At 37.6% G+C, this 17,717-nt stretch overlaps 1 protein-coding gene across 1 annotated transcript in view; it reads right to left on the reverse strand.

Moving 5' to 3' along the window:
* Positions 1 to 17,717, reverse strand: part of Dach2 (dachshund family transcription factor 2) — a 526,586-nt gene that overhangs the window by 88,508 nt on the left and 420,361 nt on the right. The window lies entirely within an intron of this gene.

Consider the following 17,717-nt stretch of genomic DNA (forward strand, 5'->3'; position numbering starts at 1 on the left):
CTGTCTCCCTGAACAGCAAAAACACACATTATGCATAGACATACATGTAGGGAAAACATCCATATACATAAACACCAAACAAATTTAATAATAGCAATGATTCCAAATGTGAGACCATTTTTGGTTTTATTATAATATCAATGGGCTTAGGGCAGAATATATACATAAAATTCAAAAGAATTCCATAATTGTCTTTGAACTCTAATACTGAAAATTTGGTAAAAATATTAATTTAATTATTTATATCTGTCAATGGAATTATACTTGAATCAATAAAAAGAAAATACAGTAGTTGCTAGGAAAATTATAACTGAAAGAGAAACATCAGTGTGTAATTATACAAGGAATCACACACAGAGGTATACACAAACACACCCCCCTTATATCCTACTATAATATAAGTGGATTGTTTTTAGTAATTGATATTGTTTATTTGGGAAAAACAGGACAACTGACAACAATATTAACATTTTCCACTACCTTGTAAAAATTATGACTCATAATGAATAAAGGAAGATTGGAGGAACATCCACAAAAATAATATAAATAGTGAGAATATATGTAATACTATAAAAAGCAATGTGCCTGACATATTAAAAAATATCATTTGATAAGAAAACTTGCACTTGAATAATTTATTTTCCCAATTCTTGTTTGCTTTATTATGTGAAGTATGTGAAACAGTTAACAAATTTGGAAAGCCCAATTTAAGGGATGAAAACAATAGAAATCATCACAAATCCAAAGATCTACTGCCCCTTCTCCTTTAAAGTATGCCTCTCCTATCCTCTATTCTAGTTTCCTGGCATCCTTTTACCCAAATATTATACACAGAAAACATTGAGGTTAGGATCCACATATGGGAGAGAACATGAGATATGTTTTTAAGGTAATGTGTTATCTCATTCAGTATAATGTTCTTTCAATTTTACATTTCAAATATACATTTCCCTCCAAATTTTTTTGATTTATTTTTCTTTGTGCAGAAACTAATATTCCACTCTGTATAAGTATCACTTTTGCCTTATCTGTTCACTCATTGATGGAGACCCAAGCTGAAGACCTTTCCAAGCTATTCTGAAGAGATTAGCATTGAACTAGATGTGTAAGTGTCTCTGGGATGGAGTATTGAGTCCTCTGAATATATGTCCAGGAGCAGAACACCTGGGTAATATAGTAGATCTATTTTAGTTTTTCAGAGAGACTTCTAGAAGGTTTCCAGAGTGGCTAAGTTATTTTTTTTATTCTCACTAACAGTATATAAGTGTTCTTCCTTCACATCATCAACAGTAGTTTATGTTGTTACTTGTATACTTGATGATGGTCATTCTCACTGGAGTGAGATGGTATCTAAATGTAGCTTTAATATACACCGATCTAATGATACTGATAATTTTTAGGTGATTTCTAGCCACTTGTACTTCTCTTAATAACTCTTAAGTTCCATAGCTCACTTTGTTTTCACTTTGGTTATTGTTGTTGTTTCCTTAATGTCTATATTTTTCTTTTGTTTGTAATATTCTAGACACTAATCCTAACTCAGATGAAAGTTGGTGAAGCTTCTTTTCCATTTGGTTGTTTCCTTTTTAAGTGTTTGAAATGTGTTGATCCTGAGATCTACTGGCCCTTTCTTGGAACACATAATGATCTCAGGTGTCAACAACTAAGGGAATACTAAATTAAATGATAAGAAAAATAACAGAACTAAAATATTACATCCATTACCTGTATCAATTTTATCTTGTGTCAGTGCATTATTAAGGCTTCTGTCTGTATACTGAGACACTTTTTCTTTCCTTTGTATCAGAGGAAAGATACACTTAGCAGTATCTTCTATCACTTCCACCACCTTTTCTTTCCCTTCACTCTGTTACTCTTGTAATAGATTCCAGGATTTGGTAGCTCAGCATGGGATCATTATCATTGAGCATATATTTGAGTTCCCTTTCCACTTAGAATCATTACTTATAATAAATGGCAAACCAACCCCTCCAATCTTATTCTCTCTGTTCTACAATTTACCTGCCAAATCAGAGAATAAGTGGTGGATGCTAGCATTCCTGCTCTGTAATTCTTCTGCAACACAAGCAGGTTTCAACTGGGCAGTCAACTCTGATTCAATATTGAAAGGCTCATTACGTATAACAGTAGCCATATAACTTCTGTGACTACTTGCTGACAATCTTTTCACATTTGAGATATTCTCAGAGACTTGAATGGTATATACTATAATTTAACTATTTTGAGGATATACTCATACTCACATGGAAGAAAAAGTCATCAAGTAGGAATTCTATTTCATACCACATGAAAGAAGATGGTCACCCTGAGATACTCCACCTCATGATAACACAATCTTAGTTACATGTCTTAAGGCCCAGAGCAAGACCAATGAATCTACCATGTAGCAAGATGATGCACTATGATATACCATATATAACTATCACGTTATGATAAGATACAATTTGTTAAACGCATGAAACTCAAGAAGAACGAAGACCAAAGTGTGGACACTGTGCCCCTTCTTGGAATTGGGAACAAAACAGCCATGGAAAGAGTTACAGAGATAAAGTTTGGAGCTATGAAGAAAGGATGGACCATCTAAAGATTGCCATATCCAGGGATCCATCCCATAATCAGCTTCCAAATGCTGACACCATTGCATACACTAGCAAGATTTTGCTGAAAGGACCCAGATATAGCTGTCTCTTGTGAGACAATGCCGGGGCCTAGCAAACACAGAAGTGGATGCTCACAGTCAGCTATTGGATGGATCATAGGGCCCCCAATGGAGGAGCTAGAGAAAGTACCCAAGGAGCTAAAGGGAACTGCAACCCCATAGGTGGATCATTATTATGAACTAACCAGTACCCCAGAGCTCTTGACTCTAGCTGCATTTGTATCAAAAGGTGGCCTAGTAGGCCATCACTGGAAAGAGAGGCCCATTGGACTTGCCAACTTTATATGCCCCAGTACAGGGGAATGCCAGGGCCAAGGGGTGGAGGTGGGTGGGTGGGGGACGGGGAGGGGAGTGTATTGGGGACTTTTTGGATAGCATTGGAAATGTAATTGAGGAAATTACCTAATAAAAAAAAAAGAAAAAAAAAAGAAAAAAAATGATTGTCTCCAAAGATATATCTACCTCAGACAGTACAGCCTCAATTGCATGCTTTGCCATCCATGCAAGGGACACACAATCATCCAAGTCTACTTTTGCTTATGCCACACACCATAATTGATGACAATTTTTTGCTTTAGCTTTTTCCAGTAATATACAAAAGGGACTCACTAAAGTTAAGGCACAGGAGACAAAAACAAGATGGGCAGATTCCTCCAAATTCCAGTGTACTGAACAAATGAAATTTTGGAGCTGTCTTACACAGAGTGGGTGAGGGGTTACTCACAGGAACGTAGGTGACCCTCAAACTGTTTCCTTGCCCCATCATTGCAATGACATACTCCATCGTGGATACTGACATCATGAAACCTGTATAATGCTATCAGTCTTTCATTTACCCTTTCACTTTGTAACAGGTCAAAGTTTGTGCCATGCCCTTGCACTTACTTTAACAACAAAAAAAGTCAATATCTCAATTACCATCATAGTAGACCCATGATGGTACTACTTCAGTGTTGCTATGTTGTGCCCATGGCTAGCTGACCAAAGTATTCACTATTCCAACATGCCATACTATGTCCATTGGATAGTTCTAAACTCATAACTACACAGGTGGTGGTTGTGTGATCATCCAGTTGCTCACAAAACTACACAAATATATGAGAGGGACAATTAGACAGGAGGGGGCTTAACAACATGGGACACAGATAAGAAGGGATGGTCTGAGAGAAATCAGAATGCATTATACAAATATATAAATTTCTTAAAGATCAAAATTAGTAAAATTTATAAAAGAGTACTAAGGAAATTCCAAAGGTATTCTGAAAGTTGCAGGAGTTCTTTTGTTTTGCTTTGCTTGGTTTTCTTGTTTTGTTTTTCTTCTGCTTTTTGTATTTGTATTGCAAATCACCTTAGAGAAATACAATGTCATATATCAATTTACAGTTAGAAGTGTTTCAAAATCACTGCCTTTATGGTATTAGAAGGTTAATTTTCCCCCAAATAATGATAGTTCTATGAACAATTTCTTCTTTGCAAGTAAACACAACCATTTTTCAGCCCTGTAATCAGTATGCATCTATTTCGATACTTAACTGCAATGTGCTCTGGTTCATTAGGTGGTTACTGTTGTGTCTCAGTCTACTTAAGATTTCACAGCAAGTTAATCTGTTGTATTACAAATGAGGATGCAAGTGATAGTGTCCTCACCATTTGCCAAATACAGGGTTAACAGTATTTGCAACAAATCAGTAAGGGCATTTAAAAGGAAAATTGTAAATTATAAAACCCCAATCATTTTTACTTAAACATTGATGACTTCATTTTATGTGTCATTTATGACTTTTACAACACTTTTCCTCTTCATGTGTTTCATTCACAATCCATCAAAAATAGCTGTAGCTCCTGCAAAGCATTTCATAGTTTTCCAGATTCAAAACAGCAAAGAAGAAATTATGGAATCAGCACATTAGCACATCATCAAATTCTTATTTTTCTACAATTAGTAAAATTATCTTTAACCATACCTGCACTTCTAACGTGTAATTATACAGTTTTATGAATAAAAATTAAAAGGGTGGAAATCAATTTGGCAGTTTCTCAGAAAACTGGCAATAGTCCTACCTCAGGATTCAGCTATACACTCCTGGGCATATAGCCAAAAGATGCTCCAATATCCCACACAGACATTTGCTCTAGTACATTCATAGCAGCTTTATTCATAATAACACAGAATTTGTAACAATCTAGATGCCCCCCAGCTAAGGAATGGATAAAGAAAATGTGGTACATCTACACAATGGAATTCTATTCAGCTCATGAATTTTGCAGGCAAATAGATGGAACTTGAAAATATCATCCTGAGTGAGGTAACTGATTCCCAAAAGGACATGTATGGAATGTATTCACTTATAAGTGGATATTATCCATAAAATGCAGAATACCCATGCTACACTCTACAGACCCAAAAAGGTAAAATAGATAGAAGGCACAAGGTAGGATGCTTGGATCTCAGAAGAGGGAATAAAATAGTCATAAAAAACACAGATGGAGGATGGGCAGGGGGGAGGTGGTATGGAGAGAGGAATTTGGGTGTCTAGGATCAGGTGTGGGGAAGGACAGGAGCGATAGCTACATGGCCATTAAAATTAATGGAAATCTGCAATTTATGGGAGTGAGGAGGTGGGTCATCTCCAGGACTAGACAGAGACCTGGGATTAGAGAAGTGCCAAAGAATCAATGTAGATGAAGTTAGATGTGACTCATAATATTGGGGATATGGAACCTGAGGAGGCCACTTCCTGTAGCCAGGCAAGAACCCCAGTGGAGTGATAGAGACACCAACAGTAAAATTTTGTGATCTTTACTTTGTTAGGATCAAATTAAACATTTTATGGAGTACTTAAAATAGTACTAATGTGTTTGAATTAGAGACCTCCATCATTTGATTATATACAATTGCATATGTTATTCATTGGAAAAGACAACATAATATGGCACATTAGAAATTATGCCAGATTTGGGGTGCAGCTGGAACATACAATCACAAAAAAAGGTAAAATGTTATGCATAGTCTAAATGTGTAACCTAGGCAAATGGATGGATCTGGAGGGCATCATTCTGAGTGAGGTAACATATTCACAAAGGAACTCACACAATATGTACTCACTGATAAGTGGATATTAGCTCCAAAACTTAGGATACCCAAGATATAAGATACAATTTGTTAAACGCATGAAACTCAAGAAGAACGAAGACCAAAGTGTGGACACTGTGCCCCTTCTTGGAATTGGGAACAAAACAGCCATGGAAAGAGTTACAGAGATAAAGTTTGGAGCTATGAAGAAAGGATGGACCATCTAAAGACTGCCATATGCAGGGATCCATCCCATAATCAGCTTCCAAATGCTGACACCATTGCATACACTAGCAAGATTTTGCTGAAAGGACCCAGATATAGCTGTCTCTTGTGAGACAATGCCGGGGCCTAGCAAACACAGAAGTGGATACTCACAGTCAGCTATTGGATGGATCACAGGGCCCCCAATGGAGGAGCTAGAGAAAGTACCCAAGGAGCTAAAGGGAACTGCATCCCCATAGGTGGATCATTATTATGAACTAACCAGTACCCCAGAGCTCTTGACTCTAGCTGCATTCGTATCAAAAGATGGCCTAGTAGGCCATCACTGGAAAGAGAGGTCCATTGGACTTGCCAACTGTATATGCCCCAGTACAGGGGAATGCCAGGGTCAAGGGGTGGGGGTGGGTGGGTGGGGGACTGGGGGGGGAGTGTATTGGGGACTTTTGGGATAGCATTGGAAATGTAATTGAGGAAATTACCTAATAAAAAAAATAATAAAATAAATGTGTAACCTATGTGATGTTTAGATAAAGGACCCTCTCACCTCTCCAGTGTGAACAACTTATCATGGAAGAGGATGACAGATTAAGGGAATCAGCTGCAATATCTGCTCATAGCATGTAAATAGACTCAAGTGGCAGAATGTATATTCAGTGGAATCTGCAGGGAGTCTAAATTATGTTGTGAACTTGGAACTCTGCCATCCACCCAAACAAATAAACAAAGACAAACAACCCACCATTTAGATCCAGTGTATTTCCCTCTCATGTCCTAAAAGATAGTAACAGCTTTGTTTTGCTATAGAACACTTAGAGGAAGATTTAAGTAGTGATTTTCAGTAAATTCAAACAATCACCAAAAACCCTGTGCTGACTAATTTTGATACCAGATGTTCACATGCTAATGCCACTGCCTTGTGACCATTTCCTATCAATTCATTAATTGCCAGCTGCTCAGCCAAACAAGAAACATAGCTAAGCAGATGATATTGGTAAACAGCCAGATAACTGTTTCCAACTTAAATTCCTTAGATTTATCAGAGAAAACTATGGTGCAAAGGCATTTCAAAGCTTCTGAAAAAAATGCAGAAAATAATACACAACGTATCAGAGTCTCAACATGAAATATACCTATGTATCAGTCCTGGTTTTTTTCTTTCAGAATCTTGTCACATATAATGATATGTAACACTTGCCAGCCTAATGATCATAATGCTATTTCCAATTCATGTTATGGTTATATTACTTATTATCTACAAATGCTAATAGCTGAGCTGACACTAAAAGGATCTGAGCCAGAACTAAAATCTACTATGTGCTTGGCATAGCAACATCACCAAAGTAGGTTCTGATAAAATAACAAGAACAGGTAAAACAAATATGTGTCCCAAAGTATTATCTTTTCCACTTATGAAGTTCAAGCTTGTATTGCTGGTAGTTTACATTGAAAACTATTCTCCAAATTAATAAACATTAGATTCTTAACCTTAATACAGATATTTTTGAGTTCCTAATTACTCATGTTATGGATAGATGGAAGTCCAGTGTTTTCTATATGGCATATAGATGCTTAACCTCCAAGTTAAAGCCTAAATAGCGCAAAATGAAAACATTCATTAATTAATTAAGGTAAATTAGAACTCACATAAATGTTTTTGTTCCCTTTTAGTTGGACATTTCATAATTTATATAATAAATTTTAGTAGTTTTAACCCACATTTTCCTTTCTTATCACCCTTCCTCTCTCACTGAAAACCCTTCTATCTTTCCTAATTTCAAGCCATGTGTGTGTGTGTGTGTGTGTGTGTGTGTGTGTATGTGTGTGTGTATGTGTGCCCCATAAAGTTGAATTAGGTTCTTGTCTAGGCATGGAGAAGGTGGTTATTTATGGGAACAATGTAATCTCTCAGGGGAGGGTGGAAATCAACTTTCACACTGGTGTGTGTGTGTATGTGTGTGTGTTTGTGTGTGTGTGTGTGTATGCATGTGCACACACACACATGCGGGCATGAGCACCTATGTGTATTTGTGGCTGTGTGGGTATATGTGCAGGTGCCTACATAGAGCAGAGGCCATAGATATCTCTGAATTTGGAGTTACAGGCAGTGTACTTGGACTGGAGATATGGCTCAATAGTTAAGAGCAGCATATAATTTTGTTTTCAGGGAACTCAAGTTTGGATACTAGATGCTAGATCAAAATGAATACACTATGTCACAAGGAGATTAACCTATTTGTCTCAAGTAACATGGTGACAATGGGTGATAACAGGATTCTCATTTACACAAATAGTGTCTTACCATTTCTATTCATGCTTTAGTCTTAATTAGCTGCAAAGTATAATGACTAAACTCACAAATGGCATGAAAATGTGCAAATAGTTTTTATCTCCTATACCTGTTTCATATTTTTTCAAGCTTTAGGTAGCTCTTTCCCATAGATTAAAACAGTCCATCCTGGAGTATTGAGGCTTATAGGAAACAAAATTCCTGAAGTTCCTAAAGTAAGATTGGAAAGAGAAGTGGAACAGCTTGAGCTGTATGAAGAGAGATGGAACTTGAGTCTTGAGGGTAGAGAGGAGTAGCACACTGTGAGTGGCCACCCCTGCCAGCTGGGACCATGGGGAAGTCCTATCCCAAGCTGCCACTGAGGCCCATGTCTGAGCCCATGGCTATGCAGCAGCAGTGGTCAATGATGATGTCCATGGTTCTTTTACCATTAAAAAACATGGGGATGTCCCTGGTTAGGGCTGCTTTCAGGGACCACATGGATATCCAGCGACTGTGTATAATTGTCATTCCCTCCTACCACCCCCCCCAACACACACACCTTGCTCCTTAAGACCTGCAGCAGTTGGGAGAGTTCCCCTGGGGAACATGAGAGCAGGGTAACTGGCCCTGCTCTTTTGCAGCTGCAGCATGCAGGAGAGTAGGTCCTGCATCTTGCCTGTGCAGCACAGTAGTGCTGACCCTGGGCAAGGGGTAGTGGGTTAGCCAGTCCTCAGGACAAGGTGAGTGAGAGCTGACCCCACCATTGATCTGCCAGGAGGTGGGGTGTGGCAAAGGCCATGCCCTTGCCCTCCCCCCTCCACTTGTGTCAGTATGGAGAACTGGCCTTGGAGTGATAAGAGTTGGTGTGTTGGCCCTGTGCTTCACCAACCTGCAGCACTCAAGAGAGGACAGGCCTGAAACTTGCCTGGGCATCCCAGTAAAGCTGATCTGATGAAGGGAGGTCAGGTGAGCTGTCCTAGATGCATGGGAAAGCTAGCCACCCCCACTTATCTGAGGTGATGTGGGTACAGGGGTGATTCCTCCCTCTCCCCCTCTTGCTGCCTGCAGTAGCCAGGAGTGATGACCCTGGATTTATGAGAGGAAGAGCAATAACTCTGACCCCTTCACTTGCTCTAGCACTCTGGGGAGAGGACCCTGCACCAAACCTGGGCAATATAGTGGAGCTGTCCCTAATGGCAAAGGTACTAGAGAACCAGCCTGGAGAGTGTAAGAGCATAGCTGTCCCAGCCCCTCATAGGCTATAACAAGTGTAAGAGTGGATCCTGAACTTGGCAGCACAGTCAAGGTGAGCTGTCCCTGAGGTATGAGAGCAGGAGTGCTGACCTTGACTCCTATCATTGGCAGCTTTGAGTGGCCTAGCTGTAACAGTGCTGAAGAGCACATCATGGTGATACAGATGAGGAAAAACAGGCAGACTGACCACCTCAAATATCGCCCAGGCCCAGATCCAGGACTCTGAATTGGGTCTATATCCTATGCAAATCACTGGAACTTGTGAAAGAACCAGTCCTGCTGTTCCAAAGCTGCAGGATCTCCATGACATGGGACAACAAAAGAATAGCCAAAGAAGTCCCAATGAGGATTCAATATGGATGATGTCAAAGAAGCCAAAGAAGTCAAACCAAACTAACGACTCATTGAAATGAACATTTGAAAGTGAAGATATGTGGACAAAGGGGCATACTGTGACATACTATAGCTTCTACAGTGAGATATTGTCTATGTTTTGTTTTTTTGTTATTTGTTTGCTTATAAGTTTTATTTGGAGAGGGTATTGCGGGAGCTAAGGGCTGATATGAAGGAGTGGGTAGGTGAGCAGGACTGGGGTGCATTATGTGAAACTCAGCAAAGAATCAATAAAAAGTTTAAAAAGAAAGAATTTAATTGAGCAGGATTCTATGGACTACTAGGTGATTAGTGTTGTTCTTGATCCCAATGGTAGGTCATGATCATTATTAGGTAGGAGACCATTTGATAAATCTGTGTGACTTAGTTTTACATGTAATTTGGATTTATAGTGTGCTAGGCAATCTGAAAAAAAGAAAGCAAAATTGAAATCTAAACAACAAGTTTTTTTCTGGATCTCTTGGAAGTAAGTATATCATGACTTTTGTTGACCTGGAATTAGGGAAATGATTACAGAAAGAAAAATATCTGTGATATTAAACTTCAATAAGAATTTTTTCTACATAGCAGTTCATAAATGGGGTAAATGATAGAAAAGTGCAAAATTAAAAAAAAAAATCTTGTCCCACATAAGTTATATGCATTCAGAAAAATTTGTTCATTTCTTTTCTTTAGAAAGGTATACTGGAATTGTTCATTCAGCATGTGAAACTCTTAGAAATTGTAGCTAAGGGAAAGGTTTCAGTATGAGCCACTTCAAAGTACCACACTGTCATACCCAAGATTTCTCCAGACTGACATCCACAGCAGGCAAGAGAATTAGCTCATTGCCTCTAGGCCTTGTGCCAAGCTAAGCAGCTTGAGAAGTCCCCATTGAGCCCATCATGATTGGACATAGGCATATGAAAGAGGCCCCAGGTAGCACCCCAGGATAAAGAAGCTGGATTGCTCATAAAAAAATGATTACAGATCATAGAGAGCTTAATATAATAAGACCTGCCATTCATACTGCTATACTTAATATTGTTCTTTTAATGAACAATTCATACAAGTCATGGAATCTTTTCATGCTGTATTAGACCATGCTGATATGTTTATTTAGTATCTCCTTACTTGCTGAACCCTGGTATGAAGTAGAACTAGCTTGGACTGAAAGGTGGTTACCCTTCTTAAGGCTTGCCCATACTTCCTGTGAAAAGCTTCATTACATGGAAAGTAAAACATTGAGTGTGTAAGAGATTTGAAAAAGCATCTGGCAGAACAGTATAAGAAGCTGAAGTATTTAAAGTAATGTATTCTGTAAAGGTGGGAAAACACACTTCCAGAACCTACAGAGCAGTTAGACTAAATGAGGGATGGATTCCTAAAAATAACTCTATTTTGCTCAATGGATATTGTACTAGATTCTTCTCTGAACATTTATCTTTACATTTATAAATTGGTATAGCTCTTGCTCTTCATCAGACAAGCTTCTTGGAGTAGAGGGAGGTTAATGACTCACAACTGCTTAAAGAACAGAAAATATGGGTCTTTGGAGTGCTCAGCCAAAATGGGACTTATATTTTATAAACAATATCCCCCCCAAAACTAAGGAATCATCATGGATGTTGGGGCAGAAAGACTGAAAGTATCATAAGTTGGAGAAGAATGCTGAATAACTGTATCTTCTGGAAATGACAGGACTGCTGCCTTATGGGAATAAGATAAGAGCCTATCATAAGATAGAGCCTATCAAAATGCCATCATAGAGACAGGAAAATCTCTTGAAGCTCCAATGCCTAGATGTTGGGAGCTATGGCTGCTGAGGGAAGGAGAGTCAATTTTCTTTAGTGATATGTCTCTGCTAGTTTGTTCATGCTCTAGTAGATGATCCTATTCATTCAATTATACAAAGAATTAATCAGATTCCACTGATTTATTTATTTTCAACAAAAGAGGGCATGTAATTGGAAGAGTACATGGTTGAGTGAGTCTTGAAGGAGTTAGAGAAATTGAAGATAGATATGACACACACAAACTATATCCAAATGAAATTCTAAGACACTTAAAGGACAAATTAAAAGAAACCTATTGGCCAAGGAAAGAGTTGACACTATTGTCACTGTTCTTGGACTTATACCAGTATTAGGATATAAATGTCTACTGCTCAAATGAAACATCCTTTGAATGCAGGACATAGGTATATTAAGCTTTTCACTGCTGGCTTCCTTACAAAGTACAAGGATATTTCTTCCATGATATTGTTGTAGAATTATTGTCAATAGTTCTAATGAAAACTCCATGTGATATGCTGTTAAAATGCTAGACAATATGTGCCTGTTGTTATAATACTGGTAGGACATTCATAAATTTAGCCAATACCTTTCCAATTGGATTCATAATCCCCTAACAGGGCACAACTCTAATCTAGTGCTACTGTAATGTAGAGCAAAGGCTTGTGAGTAGGGTAGTCATAGATCCCAATGGAAAATAACTGCTATTAAATGCAAGCTGTATGTCTGTCAAATTTAATTCTAGATATTTGCATTTATGTCCAAAAACTATTATTGCTGTCAGCTTCAGTCAGGTATGGGGAACAATTACTTTCTTCAGTGAATTGTGCTACATAACAGAGACTCATATCTAGTTATACTCCTAAGGAAAAAAATGACTGTTTCAGTGACATAATACCCTGATGGAAGAAAATAATCAGACACATACATACATTACCCCATCTGAGGCTCATTAAACACCACAAAAGAAAGGAAAGGAAGAATTTAAGATTCAGACAAGGAGAAGGATGTTGTGTGGTTATTTTCCCCAAATTGAAATATCCCACCTAGAGATAGGGGCTTATAAAAAAAATCTCAGGAAATAAAACCTACAATGTCCAGGAATCTCCTGAATCCTGTAAGCTTGAAAAGTCCTCTCCCTAAGGTTGCATAAGTAATGAAATTGCAAGGAAAAGAAGACCATCCAGTCAACTGAACTGTATGCAAAGTATGCAGGGAACACTAGGAATGAGGCATCTGTGATTCTTCAACCATGCTGAGTTACCTAAGTAACCCCACCAATACTCTTGGAAGTAACTCCAATAAATGTACGGTTCATTAGCCGAGACTTGTGAAGAAATACTTCTTTGTTGGGTAACAGGGGCCCTATATTTAATGAGTAGTCATTTGTTCACAGGTTCTCAAGAACTATAATAGAACAAGGAAAAATGTACTCATTTGAGCACATTAAATTTTTTGTAAATCATTAAATTTGTGTTTACTCTACATTCAAATTGACAATAACAAAAATAATAGTAATACATAGCAATGACTCTTTTCTTAAAATCAACAAGGCTAATTGAAATACACAGGTTGATATGTACTTCTTTTTTAACCATGTATTTGTTCACTTATTTGGTGTGTGTGTGTGTGTTTGTGTGTGTGTGTGTTTGTGTGTGTGTGTGTGTGTGTTTGTGTGTGTGTGTTTGTGTGTGTGTGTGTCTGTGTGTGTGTGTGAGAGAGAGAGAGAGGGGGGGGGAGGGAGGGAGAGAGACAGAGACATAGCATTTATAGAGTTCAGAGAATTGGTTCTTTATACAACATGCAGATCCTGGGAACTGAACTTAGGTTATGAGACTTAGCAGAAAATATTCTCTTGTTGGAAAATCTCATTAGGCCTCTCATGTTGATTTTTAAATAAACTTACTGTTTATTTTTGAAAGATAGCTGATGGTTTTGTACTTTTCAACTACAGTATGGAATGCAGTTAAAGCCAATAAAAGTTACTGCAATGATAGAAATCTTACTTGTTCTTATTGCCCAATGTATTAGCCACACATAACATGTTGTTATTGAATAATTGAAATGTGACTAATTACAACCAAGAAATCATGGAATTCATCTTGCTTAATTGATTAAAATTGAAATAATAACATGTAGCAAGTACCTACTATTGCAAGCATCTGAGTTACAGTAGGATTATTCTATGTAGCTAAAAATGATTTTAAAATAGTAAGTACTACACCTACAGCCATACAGTGGATGGAGCTTGGAGACTCTTACATAAGAATAGGAGGAAGGATTTTGGGACCCAAAGGAAATAGGAAATCCACAGATAGACCAATAGAGTCAATTAACCTGTACCCTTGGGGCTTTCAGAGTTTTGAACCATCAACCAAAGAACATACATGGACTGGACCTAAGCCTCCCTGCACACATGTAGCAGATGTGCATCTTGGTCTTCATGTGGGTTCCGAACAACTAGAGCAGGCCTTTATTAAAAGCTGTTGCCCGTCTGAGGGACATTTTCTTCCAGCTGGGCTGCCTTGTCTGGCCTTAGTGGGAGAGGAAGCAAGCAGAGACTTGAAGTACCAGAATGGGGGAAGGAATACATTAGGTACCCCTACCTGCTCACAGGAGAAGGGGAGGGTGAATGGGAAAAGTATTGTGTGAGAAATTGACAAGGAGGGGAATGTAAATAGAAGAAGAAGAAGAAGAAGAAGAAGAAGAAGAAGAAGAAGAAGAAGAAGAAGAAGAAGAAGAAGAAGAAGAAGAAGAAGAAGAAGAAGAAGTCATTCATGTAAATAAAGAAATCTATCAAAAACAATAAATATATTTTTCTAATATGTCTAAGACCTCAAAAAATCTATTATTTTCTCTTTTTGGGGGGAGGAAAAGAACATTTTAAAACTGTGGTGAAATTATTTATATAATTTGAAGAAAATGATTCAAATCTAATTCTGTCCAGCTATCTTTAATCTTGAGGTCATTCTGTGTTAAAGCATAGGTATAAATTACATTGATAATCAAACTCCCTATTACTTTTTTGATAATTTTCCAAACTTTTAGTTTGTTATGTTTTCCTGATACATTGAAAACAAATAGAGAAATAAATTGATTGGAAAATTTGTTTTTGTTTAGCTTAATTAACATCCAGGAATTTGACATAGATGTGTTTGCAAAAGCTTTCATATTATTTGGAGGGCTTTAATATAAATGTGTTCTGTTGAAGGCTACTCCTCCAGGATCAATGTTAAATTTTTTTGATTTTATAGTTTACTTATTGTACTTGTAGGGGCATGGAATCAGTGTTGGTGAGAATATTTGTGTTACAGAAATCGACTTAAGTCTAGATCTATATTGTGGTGGAATTGTTCTTTTGGTTTGTTGTTGTTTTTGTTCTGCTGCTACTGCTGCTGGTGATGGTGGTAGTGGTAGTGGTGAGAGCTGATTTCCAGGCACAGTATTGGATAATGGCTCAAATAAGAGAGCTTGAAAACTGAACTTGTAAATTACCAACAGTAATCTGAGCCTTTTGATTTGTATGTAATATTCAACATAATTTGACTAAGCTTGTTGGAAATTCATATAAATACACTAAATGGTATGTCCATCTGATTCTGTAAGCATTTAAATAACCAAATATACAGTGTAAAATATGAAAGTAATACATCCTTTCATCTCAGCAAGGATAGACCATCTAGAGACTGCCATACCTGGGGATCTATCCCATAATCAGCCTTCAAACGCTGACACCATTGCATACACTAGCAAGGTTTTGCTAAAAGGACCCAGATAGAGCTGTCTCTTATGAGGCTATGCCAGGGCCTAGCAATCATAGAAGTGGACAGAAGTGGAGGCTCACAGTCAGCTATTGGATGGATCACGGGGCCCCCAATGGAAGAGCTAGAGAAAGGACCCAAGGAGCTAAAGGGGTCTGCAACCCTATAGGTGGAACAACAATATGAACTAACCAGTACCCCCTACCCCAAGCTCGTGTTTCTAGCTGCATATGTATCAGAAGAGGGCCTAGTCGGCCATCAATGGAAAGAGAGGCCCATTGGTCTTGTAAACTTTATATGCCTTAGTACATGGGAATGACAGGGCCAAGAAGTGGGAGTGGGTGGGTAGGGGAGTGGGAGGGTATGGGGGACTTTTGGGATAGCATTGGAAATTTAAATGAAGAAAATACCTAATAATAATAACAACAACAACAACAACAACAACAACAACAATAATAATAATAAAGTGATACATATACTCTAGGAAGACTCAGCCACAATTGTCTGTATCCCATAAGTTTAAATGGTCTCTTTTAGAGATTTTAATATAATCATTATTGCTCCCTCCCCTGTCACCCTCCCCAGTCATTCTATATACCCTCATTATTATCAAATTCATAGCTTACTTTCTCATTACTTTTTATTCAACACATAGACAAATTCATTTTTAAGAATTTCAAAATTGGAGATAAAGAAAAATTCTAGTAAAATTATAAGCATAGACTTGGCAATAAACTTTGAGTATTTTACTTTGGCAAACATTTTATGAATTTTAGAAAAATTAAGCATATTGCATTTTTGTAACTTGTCCTACTCCCTTATTTTGTATATGAAATTTTGATATCTATCTATGTTTTAAATTGATTCTGTGAAAGAAGGGAAAGAAGGATTTTAGTAGCCAGAGGTGTCAAGGACATGACAAGAGCAGAAGCCACAGAAGAAGCTAATCAGGCAGAGCTCAGTGACTCGCTCACAGAGATTAAACCAAGAGTCATGAGCCTGTATGGGTTTGTACTGCAGCTTGGTGTTTTGGTGGGACTCCTAATATTGGTAGCGGAGGCTGTCTTTTGAGTACTTTGCCTGCTTTGGGGAAATTTTTCCTCCTACTGGGTTGCCTTGTCCAGCCTTAATATGAGGGGATGCACCTAATCTTATTGCAACTTTTTATGCCGTGTTTTGTTGATAGTTCTTGGATAGCTGCCCTCTTTCTAAAGGAAAACTGAGAAGGGGATCTGGGAGAGAAGAGAGGCAGTAGAGGAGAGGGCCTGGAAAGAGAGAAGGTAGGTCAGGGTGTAATATATGAGAAAAGAATAGATTTTCAAAGATCGATTATATTAGTCAATAAACAGGAGGTTTGTATGAAATAAGCTACTGAGATTTTTGCCTAATATAAAGTAAATTTGTAATAGTAAAACATTTCATAATTAGAACATTTATTTCTGTATAAAAGTACTAAAATTTTTGATTATATAGTTTTGAAGAAATAATGAGTTTAATTCAGATGTTCTGTAAAACAATGAACAGTATTTATTTAAATATATTCTGTTTATTTAGCAAAAGTTATTCTACAAATGTAAATGAAGAAATGTGACCTTGAACTCAGAAATCCACCTGTCTCTGCCTCCCAAATGCTGGGATTAAAGGCATATGCCACCACTGCCAACATCACAAAGGTGGTACGAAACTGAGTGTGGGTGCAGGGCACTCAACCCAGGGCCTCTGCACTTCTGCAAAAATTACAAGTGCTCTAGACCATAGAGCCTAGTCCATAATTTAAGAAATATCTTTAGACAACTTGTTCACAAAGGTGACTGTAATTCTTAGTTAAATCTGTGTGAAAATATTTTAAAAAGTAGGATATTTTTACATGAACACTGAAATATATGATACTATATAAAAACGATCACATTTCCAGTTAAAGTCCATCAACTGTAATGCATTTCCTAATATCAGAAAAGGTCTTCTCCTAGTTTGACATGCTAGATGAATGGACATGGGTCTGGCTATGTCTATCCTGTCAATGCTAGAGCTACTGAACTGCATGACAATTGCTAACTTTTTATGTTGGCAATCTGAACTCAGGCCTTCATGGTTTGGTGATAGTGCTTCAATGACTGACCCATTTCCTAGCTATGCTGTACTGGATTTAACAGATATTTTGTTCATATTATCTCTAGTCAGTCAAGTAGAATAGAGAATTACTGTGATTTTCATTTTATAATTGAAGAAATGTATTCAAGAGAGGGACATATCATTTTTCAGGCCATTTAATCAATTGGTGGCAAACTAG

This window comes from Mus caroli, unplaced genomic scaffold, assembly GCF_978045245.1.
Source record: "Mus caroli unplaced genomic scaffold, Mus_caroli_1 scaffold_5, whole genome shotgun sequence".
Taxonomy (NCBI): domain Eukaryota; kingdom Metazoa; phylum Chordata; class Mammalia; order Rodentia; family Muridae; genus Mus; species Mus caroli.